Here is a 16,231-nt window from a genome sequence, read left to right as displayed (position 1 = left end):
TAGTGGAGCGCCGCTGTCGTGGCCGATAACGCCTTGCAACCTTCGAGGTTGGAATCACGAGATATGCACTTACAAGGACTCTCAATCGGTTTCAATTGAGTTTCTCATGTATTTTAGTAAAATACGTCAGAACCTCAATTGAAACTTATTGATAATTAGTGTAAGGGCGATTTAACATGCAGACAACCTAGATGAACACTGTGGATCACAATGTCGCCCGTTATCTTAAGGACCCTTTAGAGGCATTACATCTCCATTTGTCATTATCATGACCTGAGCAAGAACAGGTAAAAATTAACCTATACCAGATGCGGTAAATGGGTTAGGCACAGTTTTTACTAATACGAAAAGGAAACCTGGGGGTGGGACCTTGAGCTGCAACGGAGGCACTTTCATCCTGCCATTAATTTCCGGTAATCAGGTTCCCGTTCTATAGAGGGTCAATTTAAACTAGGATTTGGCATTGATTGCAATTTTTAACCCAAATATTTGGAACCCCTTAATCGATTAATTCATCGATTAATATGTTTTTTTTTCATTCCCACCCGTAATAGTTAAAAAATCAAAATTAAAAATGTCGCCTTCGCTGAGATTGTGATAATGACGCAATGTACCATTTCAGATTTTAAATCCAACTTCCTGTGTAGTTGAAAACCGTCAAACGTCACCCACACTCACAAATGAATACTACAGCCGGAGAGGCTAAGAGGTTCGTTGACAGTCTCCGAAAATAGCAACTTCTCTCTTTGTTCACAGTAGTCTCGGCTTCGCTAAAAACACAGTCACGCAGCATCGAATTCGCTGGGACACGTATAACCTTCTCAACTTGTTTGGAATTACAGTCGCGCCATACAGTTTTGTTTAGGTTAAAATTCCTCCTAAAGTTTGCCTTCATACATGCGTGCTCGTCCACGTGCGCGTGGTGAAAGCGTTGAGTTTTACAGCGGAGCTGTTAAGGGCTAGGTTCCCTAGGATCGTGTCCGGTACCAAACCGATGTCGACACAAACCTACACAAACCTCTAAACAGCTACCGCCATCTATAAGCAACGGCCGTACCCAGACAACCAGTCTGGTTGCCGCCGTCGCTCATAGATGGCGGCAACCTTTCCAGCTATCATAGAAGAATGGATAGTTGGGCGAGTTGGTGGTACTTCATCGTAGGAAACAGCGCAAAAAACTTCGTCCTCGTCTGTTCTGCACGCTGTTTCCTACGCTCTTATCGGTTTCGGTTTGGACTCACGATGGGTCGGCCGCGTGCCCTTTCGTCGGGGATAGAAGTCCGGATGCGGAAAGAGCGGCGATGTACGCAGCAACAGCTCCGCTGCACTTTCTTCTTCACCAGAGTGGAAAGGCTGAAGTTCTTTTTACTTTTTGTTTGTTCGTCAAAATGTAGCTGATTAGCAGATTAAAAAGTAGTCGCGATTAAAGCATTTATTAATTAATGTGTAGCTTGTTTGATCAAGTGCCCAACCCTAATTTTAACTATCACAATAGTAGGCAACCAAGCTTCGGGATAATTCGTAATTAATACTATAGGTTCTATTGAGTCAATCGTGTGCTATGACTATTTTGTTTACAGCTTTCTTCAGCGTACGGTCTTAGACATTATACGTTCTTATAATCTTGAGGTGTTAGGTCAATTACGTTAAGCTTATGTCCTCCCAACTACCGGCGTTTTTTACGTGCAATATAAACGATCATATAAATGCACCATCTGTAAGAAATCTGGCTTTAAATCTCAATCTAAATTGAGCAACTCCTCAGGAATAAGTTTTAAAGCTGTAAAGTCTATCGTAAGCTTCGAAATCTATTTTGTGGTTAACTATCAAATATGGCTAAGCTCTTCTTTGTTAAATAATGTTGCGTTTTTAATATTGACAGGGTGTTATTTGCATGTTCAACCTGTGAGACGGGGTAACAACAATCAAACTAGTTTGTGTGATTGAAATACATTGAAGGGATAGGCACACATATACGCAACGAACAAGTAAAAGAAACGAACAGTAGTCGGCCCGTAAGAAAAAGTGAACACGACACCCTTATGTACAACGAGCTCGCTGCTATCTCGGCTGTAGTCGGAGGCCACTAGTCGGGATAATGAATATCAGCCTTGAGAACTTCTCAAAGCTTCGATGATAAGGAATGCCAATTGCAGAGCCACATGCAGACTTTTGCCTATCTCAAATGCTCTACTCGAGATACTGCATTTGAATCACTTCTGAAAATAATTTGTTACTTGCAGATACCTTTGATCGTGAGTATTTGCAGCTCAATCTTACTTCCATTTCTCGATATCTGCACACATTATCTAAAACACTATTTTAAATATCTGAAAAAAATTTTGGCGGAATATATTACGGGATTAGTAACCTACATACTCCAGCAGCGCAAAGTTGAACCGATCTCAAACTTGAAGCGGAAACGACCGAACAATGAACGAGAAACGAACGCAGAACCGAAGATCCAGACTCAAAATGCAAATGAAGCAATAAATTAAAAAAAATGAGAAAATTACACAAAAAATACTCACTTTTGCTTTTGAATTCTTTTATGTTTGACCTTGCTACGGACAAAATCGCGAGAGCCCGGCCCTTTGATTAGAATAGCGATTGGAGTATGATTGGAAACAAGCTGCGAGCACGATGAGCTCTCGAAACAGAAACACTGAGTCCTCCCAAAGTTGCACGCCTTTTTGAAGTGGTTCCTAGAGTTGAGAACGAAGAAAGGATACAGAAATTGATAACGTCGAGGAAGACAGTAGTGCATCTTTGTGTCCATCTGTGACTTTTTTAAAGTTTGGCCATTTCTCAACGCGACGGTTGGACGGTTGGGGCACCGGACTTGCATAAGGTGCGGCATCTCCTCCATTCATGTTATTCTGTCCTTATTTGGCGTATAATATAAATCTTGATTAAAATCCACTGGGAATATAGTGACTAGCGGCGCTTTTTAAAGCGATGCTTCAGAAGCGAACTTTATAAAACCACATAAGAATGATTATTAGCGAAGTGACCATAGGTAGAGTTTCCACTGTTGGCTCATTTTTCTTAAATATATTTTAGCAGGCACAAGTGGCGTATACTCCTTCTACTGGAGGTGCATAAGATAGCACAGTGATTTCATTTTGTTTGCTTCTGTTGCGTTGAAATAAAACATTCTAGTATCACAGGACTCGATGAAAATTAGGGAATGCGGAATTATCTTCGGAAGTAATTGAATCACATTTGCGAAGGATTAGTACTCTATTCAAGACATTTTGCCAGGAATGTAACTTGAGTAGCATTCTAAATACTTTACGAAGCAGGTACTTCGTAACTTAACTTAAATACTTTTTTCAAGTCTCTTGACTAACACTGTTCACACGTGACCTCATGCACAAATATATGGAGTCGACGCCGTCCCCATGTCGGAGGAACGGAGAGCTAATAAAATAAAAGCGCGTCCAGCCAAAGCATCCGAGGGTCAGTGGGCCTTTTTAAGAATTTATAAAGCAACTGCTGAGCGATCATGGACAAGAATAGCGTTGTCGATACGTTGAAGGGTATCAGGTTCTTATGGTACTTGAAAGTTTATGCGCCAAACCATACAACGGATGTTACTCTGTTACCAAGAAATATAATCAACGAAGGACATCAACAGAAATAACAAACTGTTCATGCGACTGTTTACAAGAGCCGCGGCGCAACCTACAGGCCACGATACTTTTTAAGATCTAAAACTTTGTTTCTAACACTTTATGTCATGTGTAGCGCGTTCTTACGTAAAAAAAAATAGAATCAAAGAACATCGCGAATGAATCGACAATACAAGAGCCTAGAAGTTGAAAATATGTGAGACACCTTGGAGAAAATTCAGGCGAGCACATTTTCACATATTTGTAACTGTTAGTCGCCCTGAACCGTTGGGGCTCGCCGTCTTATTCTTACTATTAGGGCAACTTGATACCAGTTATAAAAAAACAAAAGTCAGGCCCTGATTAAACATGTTATTGAGAGGAACGAGTGTTTAAAAATAGAAAACATTGCTCTTGGTTCACGATAAGGAAAGAGGGACATTTAAGACAAACGGACAAGACAGGCTTTCGACTTTCAACAAAACGTTTACTGGCTCGACTTCGCCTCCTGAAGCTCAACGAGGGGCGTCGGGGAGGTAGAGAGGGAGGATGGTGGGTGAGAGAAGCGCGAGCCCGCTCGCAGCTGAGCGTGCATAGCAGAAGGGGGGGTCTGCTGAGTGTCAATCGACACGTCGCCGTTACACGCAGCCCCGAGTGCGGGCGGAGCCCTCTTGGGGAAAGAAGGGAGGAGGGGGGGGGGGGGGGGGGGCGACGGAAAAGAGAAGGAGAAGGTGTGCCGGCGGTGCCGGCGGTGCTCTCTTGGGGAAGGAAGGGAAAGGGGGGGGGGGGAAGGCGCTGAAAAGAAAAGAGAAGAAGATACGCGAATTTAGACTTTTTATGTCTTTGGAGGAGCCCTCTCGCCCCGCAGGAAGCGAATCTCTCGATCAGAAAGAGAAAGGGATGGGCTGGACAGGTTTGAGACTGAAGATTTGATATGTAGGGACTCAAGGATTTCCCTGCCGAATCGAGATTTGTGCCCGCCGAGAATCTTGGTTTTCGAGAACTCGGGGGTGCACGAGGGGCAGTCTTTTTTGGCGTGAACCACAACTGGATGGAAGGAGTCCGGAGAAGGAGACAAGATCTCCTTGGCGTGCTCCCGGAGACGGTCATTCACGCACCGCCCCGTCTGGCCGATGTACTCGGCCCCGCACACAAGTGGAATACTATACACCTTTTCCCTTGTGCAGGGCCGGAAGCACTGCGCGTGTTTTTTTGTGCATGTGGGTGGGGGCTCTGGGTTGGTTACTCGCCTGCACATGCCTCCCAATTTAAATTTACATGTGAAAAGAACTCTGGTGCCGAATCGACGTGCAAGCGCGCGGAGTCGGTGTGCCGTGTTGTGGGAGTACGGGATGCACGCAGGGCGGGCAGACCGGGTCCCGGAGGGAGCCTCCTTTGGGCGGCCCCTCGACTGCAGGATGAGTTTCTTGCTGATGTTATCTAAAAGGTCCACCGGGTAACCCGCCCTCCTGAGCCTAGTGGCCTGCAACGACAGGCTCCCTCTGATATTATGATCGCAGGACTTTTTGCACGAGGAGGAAAGGAGAGACTGGACAATTCCGGACTTAACGGTTTTTGAATGATGGCTAGAGAAGGGAAGGACAGGTTTCTGGGAACGCTGTTGAAAAGACCAGCAAAGACCGTGAGACGAGTGGGTCAGTCGAAGATCGAGAAATTGAAGACCCTCCTGAGTAGGGTCCTCCCTTTTGAAGGTGAGGCCACTGGCGTGAGTTTTGAATGCCTGAAGAATGGGAACATCTGAGTTTGAGACAGGATGAAGAACCAGATAGTCGTCAACGTACCGAAAGATTCTACATTCATTACCCGAGCGAGCAAGATGCTCCTGCACCGCGCGATCCACAAAAAAGAGATAAATCTCGCTGAGGATCGGCGCGAGGCAGGAACCGATACACACACCCGATTTCTGGATGAAAACCCTTCCCTCGTGCTCAACCAGAGTGGATTCCAGGTAGAGCCGGAGGAGATCGAGGAAGCCACCGACCGGGATTCCTGACGCGTTTTGAAACGTCGTGAGTCCATGTAGGTCAATTGCCTCAGAAACAGAGCTTAGAAGGATTTTGAGGTCGAGATTATAATACATGTCCTCGACATCCAGCGAGAACATGTACTGGTCCTGATTTGAATGCAAGGGTCGAATGAAATCAATCACCTCAAGGGAGCCCCTAACGCGGAAGGGGTGGGGAAGATCGATAGAGGAAAGGTGCTTTTGTAGGAAGAGGGCGAGAGGTTTCTGCCAGCATCCCCCCTCAGAGATTATGCTTCGAAGGGGCAATGAATGTAGAATCTTTCGGTACGCTCGGGTAATGAATGTAGAATCTTTCGGTACGTTGACGACTATCTGGTTCTTCATCCTGTCTCAAACTCAGATGTTCCCATTCTTCAGGCATTCAAAACTCACGCCAGTGGCCTCACCTTCAAAAGGGAGGACCCTACTCAGGAGGGTCTTCAATTTCTCGATTTTCGACTGACCCACTCGTCTCACGGTCTTTGCTGGTCTTTTCAACAGCGTTCCCTGAAACCTGCCCTTCCCTTCTCTAGCCATCATTCAAAAACCGTTAAGTCCGGAATTGTCCAGTCTCTCCTTTCCTCCTCGTGCAAAAAGTCCTGCGATCATAATATCAGAGGGAGCCTGTCGTTGCAGGCCACTAGGCTCAGGAGGGCGGGTTACCCGGTGGACCTTTTAGATAACATCAGCAAGAAACTCATCCTGCAGTCGAGGGGCCGCCCAAAGGAGGCTCCCTCCGGGACCTGGTCTGCCCGCCCTGCGTGCATCCCGTACTCCCACAACACGGCACACCGACTCCGCGCGCTTGCACGTCGATTCGGCACCAGAGTTCTTTTCACATGTAAATTTAAATTGGGAGGCATGTGCAGGCGAGTAACCAACCCAGAGCCCCCACCCACATGCACAAAAAAACACGCGCAGTGCTTCCGGCCCTGCACAAGGGAAAAGGTGTATAGTATTCCACTTGTGTGCGGGGCCGAGTACATCGGCCAGACGGGGCGGTGCGTGAATGACCGTCTCCGGGAGCACGCCAAGGAGATCTTGTCTCCTTCTCCGGACTCCTTCCATCCAGTTGTGGTTCACGCCAAAAAAGACTGCCCCTCGTGCACCCCCGAGTTCTCGAAAACCAAGATTCTCGGCGGGCACAAATCTCGATTCGGCAGGGAAATCCTTGAGTCCCTACATATCAAATCTTCAGTCTCAAACCTGTCCAGCCCATCCCTTTCTCTTTCTGGTCGAGAGATTCGCTTCCTGCGGGGCGAGAGGGCTCCTCCAAAGACATAAAAAGTCTAAATTCGCGTATCTTCTTCTCTTTTCTTTTCAGCGCCTTCCCCCCCCCCCCCTTTCCCTTCCTTCCCCAAGAGAGCACCGCCGGCACCGCCGGCACACCTTCTCCTTCTCTTTTCCGTCGCCCCCCCCCCCCTCCTCCTCCCTTCTTTCCCCAAGAGGGCTCCGCCCGCACTCGGGGCTGCGTGTAACGGCGACGTGTCGATTGACACTCAGCAGACCCCCCCTTCTGCTATGCACGCTCAGCTGCGAGCGGGCTCGCGCTTCTCTCACCCACCATCCTCCCTCTCTACCTCTCCGACGCCCCTCGTTGAGCTTCAGGAGGCGAAGTCGAGCCAGTAAACGTTTTGTTGAAAGTCGAAAGCCTGTCTTGTCCGTTTGTCTTAAATGTCCCTCTTTCCTTATCGTGAATTAATAACCAACACGCTCAACCATCTACATTGCTCTTGGCACCCGGTGATATTCTAATACGCCTATTTATTGTTCTCTGTTTGACAATCACTGTTTTAAGGAACGCTTAATTAGTAACCCAAATATAAACAACACGGCCTGGAGCTGAGCCGGTTAATTTGACATGCTTCCTTGAATACGAACTGCTGGTATTCAAGGAAGCACAAACAACACAGCGAAAAAGCAACAAAATATTTACATAAATCTAGCAGCCTTCTTGACCATAGGTTAACACCCCTTATGTTCGGTTCGAGATCTCACCAGATTTAAACAAAAATATAATCGAGCTGGTGTTCTGAAATAGCGAATTCAAAATGCGCCTCTCCGCATTCAGAAGGAATGATATCCTCCATTGCGTTTAGAATAATGAGTACCAACAATATACATCTGTATACATCGCACACTGCGTGGCATTGAGGAGCTTCAAACTATACTACTTAAGTGGAAGACTAAGGAGCACTTTTCATTCTACTAAAAAATTTAATTACGTACTTCAAATTTCAAAACAAAAACAAAAAAAGACGGCCGGTTGTTTTTTTCTACTAGCAGTGCCTCGCTATGTACAGTACAAACTTCTAATCGCAGTGCGCTCGGTAGCAATTACTTTTTGAGAACGGATGTTGAGTTCCGGTGTTGGAGTAACAACAAGACATTGGCTTTTAAGCAGTACATGCGTTTCCAGATATGCCGCCGCATGGGACAAGGTGAATGGCCTGTATTATAAGATTGCCGCAAACGCTCGGACCTAAATACGTTGATAAGAAGAACACTCCATTTAATATTTTATGTTGTGTGTCGTCCACTATAAAGGAATCGGGAGGCGACGCGTCTTCTGAAAGTTGCCAATGTAGCTGCAATCGCCTGCATCCAAGAAGAAGCGTTTTTCAGCAGAGCAGGTGATAGTGTTTCAATTCATAGATATTGTAAAAAAAAAAAAATTTTTTTGTGGGGCTGTGTGTCAAGATGTTTATATGTTTCTTGCTTGTGCTCAAAAAATATTTTCTAGTTTTTTTGCCACTCTTAACAACCTATAGTTTTTGTTTAAACGTTTCTTTCGTGAAAAAGGTATCAGTGCCGGTTTTATTGTTTGGTAAAAAAAACTTTAGTTAATCTCACTGTAATGTAAATTACCTCTTCAGCCACGGCGAATTAAATGCTTGTGCAGTTCATAAATTTAGGTGAAATTCAACCTTAAAAAAATTTGCTTGAAATGAGACTCAAATATTGCCTTTCTTTCCATCACGGGTAATAAAATGTTTTTGAAAAACGCCACCAGTATAACTTTGCACATCACGTTTGACGAAGCTAATATCACATGAATGTTATTGTTGTAGCCGCGGTAGATGAGGTAGGAGGGAGAGCAACTAACGCGACATGTTTGTTCAGCAGCGTGACTTTATGAAGAATATCTAACTGAGCGCTTCCAGCGCTATTATATAGATAAAGGCTTCTCGCGATAATGATGTTATGCACGCGTGGATAGGACACCGCATTCCTTACCCTTAATTACGTTACACAATATTTACGGTTTGTAGCAATCAGGGGGCTCCTTAGTACGAGCACTGGACCGCAGAACTTCTGGCAGTTTAGATGACGCAGAGGCTCGATGCAGTGACTGCATTGCAGAACTTGGGAGCGGACTGGCATTTCACTGATCAGAAGGGGCCTCTCCAAATGTCCCAGGCTGTGATGCTGCTGGGTTTGGGGGTTTCACTGTTGCCAGGGAGACCTCGCGGTAAATTCCTCCGGCATGGAAACTGCAGTTGAACTTGGCACCACACAAGCAAACGCACTAGGAAGAGTTTCGGCATATTCAAAAGAGCACGGACGTAAATTGTCTGCTTGCAAAAACCTGCTTTCTAGTCCCACGCGAACAATGTAGGTGGAAACACTGCACCACTCTTCGTTGTCGCCGGCAACCACTTGGCGTCACCAGGACGAAGACCTTGTACACTCTAAGAAAAAAGGGGAGGAAAAGGGAGGAACTTTCGTTTTTCCTCCCTGTGACCCGTGAAGGGGGAGGAAATTGATGCTGTTCCTCCCTTTTGCTGAATTTAGCTGGCGCGCCCTCTACCGGAGATGGGAAAGGGGAGAAAATTTCCTCCATCTCCGTGATTACTGCTATTCGCAAGTGAGCATTGATGACGTGCGCGGTGATGAAATGATGTTCTGCAACGTGTTCGAGCGTTTACCGGTGCGAGGATTGCTATTGAATTATGAACTACGTTTGTTTTCGACTCTGAGTGATGCAACCCGGATAAGATGTATTTTCCGCGGCTACTTCAATATTGCTCACCGCTCGGTGACGCTTACGCGTTGCCGGACACCATTCCATCGCCGCTTTAGAAAATTGTGCCTGGCCATTCTGCACTTGGTGCGATACGACACTGTCGACGTGGGGAATTTGCGCTGCGGGCTTTGCGGGAAGCACTGTGGCGGAAAGCTCTCGAGAGATCTCGGAACCAGCGACAACACCAGTTCCAGCGCCTCCGCGCTGCCTTGACTGCGTGCAGCATCGGCGACGTGGTGTTCGTAAAGTTCAGTGTTACGTAAAATTACATGGTGTTCAGCTCGGCAATTATTTCCCGGACCCTTCGCAGTCGTGTCAGATCGCCATGCAGCTGAAGGAGTGCACAGTGAAAATGTTAACAGCTGGTGATGTGCGCGAACGCTGCGATCTGCTCAACGCTAAGCCTCTTCGCGCACTTCAACGCCGACGGACGAACGACTCTTCAAATAATCGCCCAAGTTGTCGCCGTGCGCATCAGTAGGTCATGGATCGCTTCCCGCGATAACATTGATAAAAGGTGCAGTTTCCACTGGACGATTGACGGAAGCTCCGTGATCGGATTTGGCTACGAACTCGTACTCGTAGCCTCCGTAGTCCGTACCCAGCAGAAAAGCGCGCTTGACCAGGCAGCTGCGGCTTGGCTTAATTTGAAATAAACTGGTTGATAACGTTTGCACATTGGCGTACCAAAAACCGTGGGGGCAAGGGGGCTTGCCCCCCCCCCCCCTCCCCCCCAGTTCTCAGAGTGGGGAGGCAAGGCATAAGTCTTGCCCCCCTCCCCTCCCCCCCCCCCCCCCCACCCCCCCCCCCCTGAAACAGCCGTCACTGGGCAGGGCAAACACCGGCCGGCGGCGCGGGCGCCCAAGGGATACCAAGGGCACCGCCCTCCGGGGGAAGGGGAGGCGGGAGAGGTGAGTCTGGTTTCCCCCCTCCACTCAAGAACAAGTTAGTACGCCACTGCGTTTTTATTTTCAATATCTCTGTAAGTAAGCGGAATGTTACGTCTCTGGCAAATTGAATCAAGATGATCGTGCGAGATGTGCACTCGGCAACATTTACGAAACACAGAACTAAAATCGGTTCGAACAGGTAGTTACGCGAGAGCCAGCTTAGCTGTCGCTCAGCTAGTCGCGCGACAAGGCAAACCGCATGAAAGCGACGGGAGCAAGCGACCAAGACGATGCGCGACATTTCCTAGAAAGAAGTGTCTAGAGTTCCGTCCAAACGGAACGATAGCCGCCACCAAAGTTCCGTCCATGTTGGGTCTCGCATAAAACAAATGATCAAAACGGTTTCGAAGCGGTGGCATAGCATAGTGGAGCTGTGTCTCCTCTGCACGCAGCGGGCCCGGGTTCAAACCGCACTGTAAACCTGTTTTTTTTTTTTCTTGAACATTTGCCAATATTTACATTTTTTTTTACAATTATCACTGGAAAAAAAGAAAAACACATGTTGACGAAATTTTGTTGAACTAAATGGTATGGGCGGCGTGTTCGGTGGGCCAAGTGGGTTTATAGGTTTGTAATTAACAGTCGCAGACTGTCGCCGCAAAGCGGCGTGAACGCAGGCGGGGTTGTGAGTTAACGCTCTCCCCAGTGATAGTTGCGCCTTCCGAAAAGAGTGATCCAAATGGCACGAGCTCTCCGCGAACGATAGTGGCGACTATTGTTCCGTCTGGAGGAAACTCTACTCACACCGGTTCAAAAAATACCAACACCGAGCAACGCGACAGGCAGCAAAGAAATCTCCGTCGCTCGTTTCGTCACTTGCTAAATCACTTACATGCAGTTGGGCTTTAAAGGCTGAACCGCATGTATGCGATTTGGCAAGCGAAGAGACGAGAGACGGCCCAATCAACGACGTCATCGACAAGCGACTGAAATTTTTCACTGTCGCTTGTTGCGTCACTTGGTTTTTGGATTTCTAGAAAACGTCGCTCATCGCCTTGGTCGCTTGCTGCCGTTGCTTTAATGCGGTTTGCATTGTCACACAACTGACCAAGCAACAGTGAGGCGGCTTGCCATCATTTGTCTCATCGCTCGTCAAATTGCTTAATGCGAGCAATTCAGCGAGCAACGAGACAAGCGACGGCAACCCGCTTCGCTGTCGCTCGGTAAGTCGCGCAATGATACAAACCGCATGGAAGCAACGGCAGCAAGCGACCAAGAGGAGTAATCAACCAAGACGGTGAGGTACGTTTTCTAGAAATCCAAAATCCGAGCAACACGACGGGCAGAGGTCGGCATTTTAGGTCGCCCTCCCTGACCCTCACAGCCACACTTACCTAAGCCCCTCACTCACCCTCACAGCTACACTCACCTTCAGCCCCTCACTCACCCTTTTCCTCACAGTTGCACTCGCCTTCAGCCCTTCACTGAACCTCACACACTCATGGCCCTCACCACCCTCACGGCCCTCACACTCATGAATTTTTCTGGTTCAGAAACTCACCCACCCTCACCTCGCCTGTGAAGATGAGGGTCAGTGAGGGCTCTCATGAGTGAGGTTTGCCGAGGGATGGCGACGGAAGACAGTGAGACATCACCGTCGCTTGTCGCAGACTCTCGTCGCTCGCTAAACCGCTTACATGCTGTTCAGCTTTAAATCTTCCGTCGCCGACTCTCGTCTCGGAGCTTGCTACTTCGCTTGCATGCGGTTCAGCCTTTACATGCAGTTTATACTTCATGGTAGAACTGGCATTTGGTGTTGCATAATTAGAAAGATTTTTTTTCTTTCTTCTTTTGAAGCCGTGATTTAGCTTGCATAACCGCAATCTTATTGCGTCTGCCGCTTGCATACCTATCGATGGATCACGGCCCTTTCATGTGCCATACCTTCTTGGCAATATCAAATCCAGCTGGGTCGTAATCAGTGCCACAGTTATGGTGTCTGGGTCACCCTATACTAGCATGCCTATTTGTGTGGCATGGTGCTGGCTGGAACGGTTGCGTGTTGCCACAGTGTGTGGGGCATGCTGCACCATGCGATACTGGAGGATGGCAAGTCACACCACATCGCCCGTCCCAAGCCACAACAGAGCACGCCAGAAATTTGATTCACAATGTCGTGCTCAGTTTTGCAGTCCATTAGCATTGTTCAGCAGGAATGTCATCTGCCATTTCCTTAGCCTACTTTTTTCTGCAGATTGTGATGACTGGATGTATGTACTCTTTGTGCAGGAGTGTGAGCATTTTTGATAAACAGTGTGGTGGCAACTATTTAATAAATGTGGTACATGAGTCAATAATAAATAAACTTTTAGTTGCTGAAATCAGCAATAAAATTCTTTATGTATGAAAGCCTGGAACATAGAGATAGAACACACATGAGCAGGTAGGGTCAAAGGTGGCATTGCCCAACAAAGACTGCATCAGAAAAAAAGAAAAATGGCGCATGGAGTAGAAAATCTTACAGTTAATTGTGTAATTTAAACAAACAAACCATACGCACACAAAACACAGGACACAACTGGTATGATACGAAATAATATCCTATAACAAAACCTAGTGCAGAACCCCAGCAACAGAAACACAAGCTCATTGAAATGGTTCTAACCAACCTTGGAACCTAATACAGAACATATAAATACATGCAACATAAAAAAAGGCCAAATCACATAGCACAGACAATACTTGCATAAGACTGAAATGCCAGGATTGCACTCAAAACACTACAAAAACAAAAAAAAACAGCGAAAAAAAAAGGGACGTTGAGTTATTATAAATGCCATTACACAAACAAGCGGAGACCGTGCAGTTTTTGGCAAAACTAATCCAGTAGTGCGTGATGGGGCACCACCTCACAAAAGTCTCTGCAACGGTAAAGATCAAGTGCATAAAAGTTAAACAACTGATCTGGCATTATTGCCACACTCTCATTAAGTTCCCTAACAATGTAGGAGCACCTGTGCTCGCTACAATGAAGTGTAGCAAGACGCTGGCATAGCAGCAGTAAGGAACTACCGAAAACAAGAAGCTTCTCAATCTTAAGAAACTGTGGAATGTCGTGTTGCATTTTGTGAACGAACACGTCACTTAGACGATACTGGCAATTGTCAAAGCTCGCGGTTTTCACAGCAGAAACTTCTGTCTCCAGCGTCACCTTGGCAACAGCAGCTTGCTGCTCTTCTGGCAGCTCTTCTACCTTGATCGGCCTTGCTCCAGTTGTCTCAAGTGGCGAGTCAAACAGACTTCCCGACAGCTCATAAGCCTGGAGAAGCTGGTGCCGGGTCGCAAGCGTCAGACAAATGTTCCGAAAGTTCTTTACTTTGGAGGCGAGACTCTTGAAGTATGAGTGCTTCGCCTCGAATCGCATGCCCCAGAAGCGGCGAGGTGGTCCGAACTTCTGGATGTATTTCGAGTAATGCAGCAAGTAGTGAAGCTTCGGCGTCACTACTGCATTTGGGTATTGCGCCGTGTAGAGTTCCAGGAACTCTTCGACTTTCACTTGAAGGTAAGGAATGCAGTCCTTGGGGATTTTCTCTGCAAGGATGATGTCGACAACATGTCGGTATGCCAAATACACCCTCCAGTGTGGATTGTCTTCAGGGATGGAGTCTCCGTAGAACTGAGGCAGCAGTCGGAACAGGCACAACCTCTGGCTAGCTGTACCTCTCAGGCTTGCCTTACCGGTGAGGAAGGTGTCCCTGACTGCATTGGGTGCAGACTTCCTGTCATGAAAGCCATACTTGAAAGCAGCAACTCTGTCGAGATCCTGCTTGCGCAGTATTCTGTCTTGAATCAATCCACCGAGGACATGACGAAGGACGCATCCAATGCCCCCCTCAAGAATGTCATGCATTGCATCAGGGGGCAGTTGGTCAGTGACGTCGAAGTTGCTGAGTCCCTCCAGAGGGGAGACATTTGAGACCCCATAAAGGGGGCCATTTACTAATGGGTCGAGTGCGAAAGCTTCAAGGTGGCTTTTGTGCATTTGGCTGGTCCTTTCAACACAGTCACTAGTCGCATGGAGCTGCCTAAGTTGTTTGTGCCGCGCTAAGCAAAACCGGGAGATACGGCCATTACTGAAGCAGCACTGAAGCCCTGCAAGACGATGCATAGACAGATTGTCTCCAGTGAACGCCACTGTCACCACGTTAAAATGTAAGCTCCTGGCATCCATGCCATGCTTGTGAAGCAAGTTCAAGTCCCCCACCAGGGGAGCGAGCACTTTATCTAAGCCATGCCGCATGGCAACACAGTACTCCACAAGAAGTATAAGGTGGATAGCACCAAGCTTTGACCGGTACCGAGGGTGCAGATTCAAAACTGAAAAGTACACAGCTAGAACCTTGTGTCGTCCAGCAGCACTGCCGAGGGGGTTGGTGATCTCAAGCTCGTCTGTATAAAAGAGCAGGAATATGGTGTGGCTGTCATCTTGGGCGAGCTGGCGATGATGACCGAGAAAGTCACCATCGGCGAAGTCGGAAAGCACGTCTGATGGTGTTGCGGGAGGCTGCATTAAACATTCCAGCATGTCTTCATTTTGCACGAAACTTGTCAGAAGCTTTTTAACTGGGATATAGCAGACAGAGTCGTTACAGCTGCCCGCCTGAAGCGGCACCTCGGTCACTTCGGTATGTGGGAAATGTTCTGCAACATACTTTTTTCTCAAGTGTGTGCTACCCAGCCCGGAGAATATGTTTTCAACAATGTCTGCAGCACTTGCACGTGAACCGAGGTTTTCGATGACGGACGATGCCACATTCTCCTCCATTAGAAATTTCAGAGTGTTCTGGTTGTGGCCGTCAAGAATCTGATGCACCAAAGACCTCATCACCGTGAATATCTCGTCTGCCGTCGTAAAGACCAACTTCAGCTTCTCTGTGATTTTAAGATAAAAAAGTACAAGCTGCTCCCGGATATCACTGATGAAATCACCGCTGCCCGAGGGGCCCTCGTTGTCGACGAGCGCTTCTTCCGATGAAGTTGAGGCGGTGGGGATCGAGGCATCTTGTTCGATGTCCCCAGCGTGTTCGTTTCTTGTAGCGCACCTCCCTGGAGCCGGGGTTATTCCCGCAATCGCTCTGTGCGTGCGGTACACGTGCTTCTGGTAGGCACTGTAACGCCGAAACGTCGCCGCACAGTTTTCTATACCACATATCACGCGGAAGTCAGGTTCACAGCTGTGGACCCTCATATGGTTTACCACTCGTCGTATTGATGTCCCTGTGAAGGCGCATCTTGGGCAGTGAACAATACGCATCACAATTAGTTGGGTCGTTGGGTCGTAACAAAAAGTAGACAAACAACAGCGCCTCCCAGCGCGTCAGCAACGCCAGAAACACCGACGAGCCACCCCACTGAGCAAGGAGGACCACTGTTGAGCGCCTTCTGCTCCGGATTGGATTCGGTAATCGAGGCAGTCAGTGGAGGTACAGTCACTGTCGTGGAGGCAACGTTGAGTGGAGGCGACCAGTGAGGCGACCGGTGGAGCAAAGCGCTCGAATAAAATAATTTAGAAATGCAAAAGCATATTTCTTTTACTTTTGAAGTAAATTAATACGACTAAATAACTAGTTTTAAAATTGTTTACCTTATTGCCTATTTTTCAATTTTTGGGCTA

The 16,231-nt window shown here is 47.5% G+C and overlaps 1 pseudogene; it reads right to left on the bottom strand.

Moving 5' to 3' along the window:
* Nucleotides 1-13,764: 13,764 nt before the first annotated feature.
* On the bottom strand, nucleotides 13,765-15,805 carry LOC120840239 (annotated as a pseudogene).
* Between the last annotated feature and the right edge of the window lie 426 nt (nucleotides 15,806-16,231).

This window comes from Ixodes scapularis, unplaced genomic scaffold (assembly GCF_016920785.2).
Source record: "Ixodes scapularis isolate PalLabHiFi unplaced genomic scaffold, ASM1692078v2 PGA_scaffold10__122_contigs__length_95168666, whole genome shotgun sequence".
NCBI lineage: Eukaryota > Metazoa > Arthropoda > Arachnida > Ixodida > Ixodidae > Ixodes > Ixodes scapularis.
The sequence above is the reverse complement of the archived record's forward strand: the minus strand, read 5'-3'. Positions and strand labels throughout refer to the sequence as shown.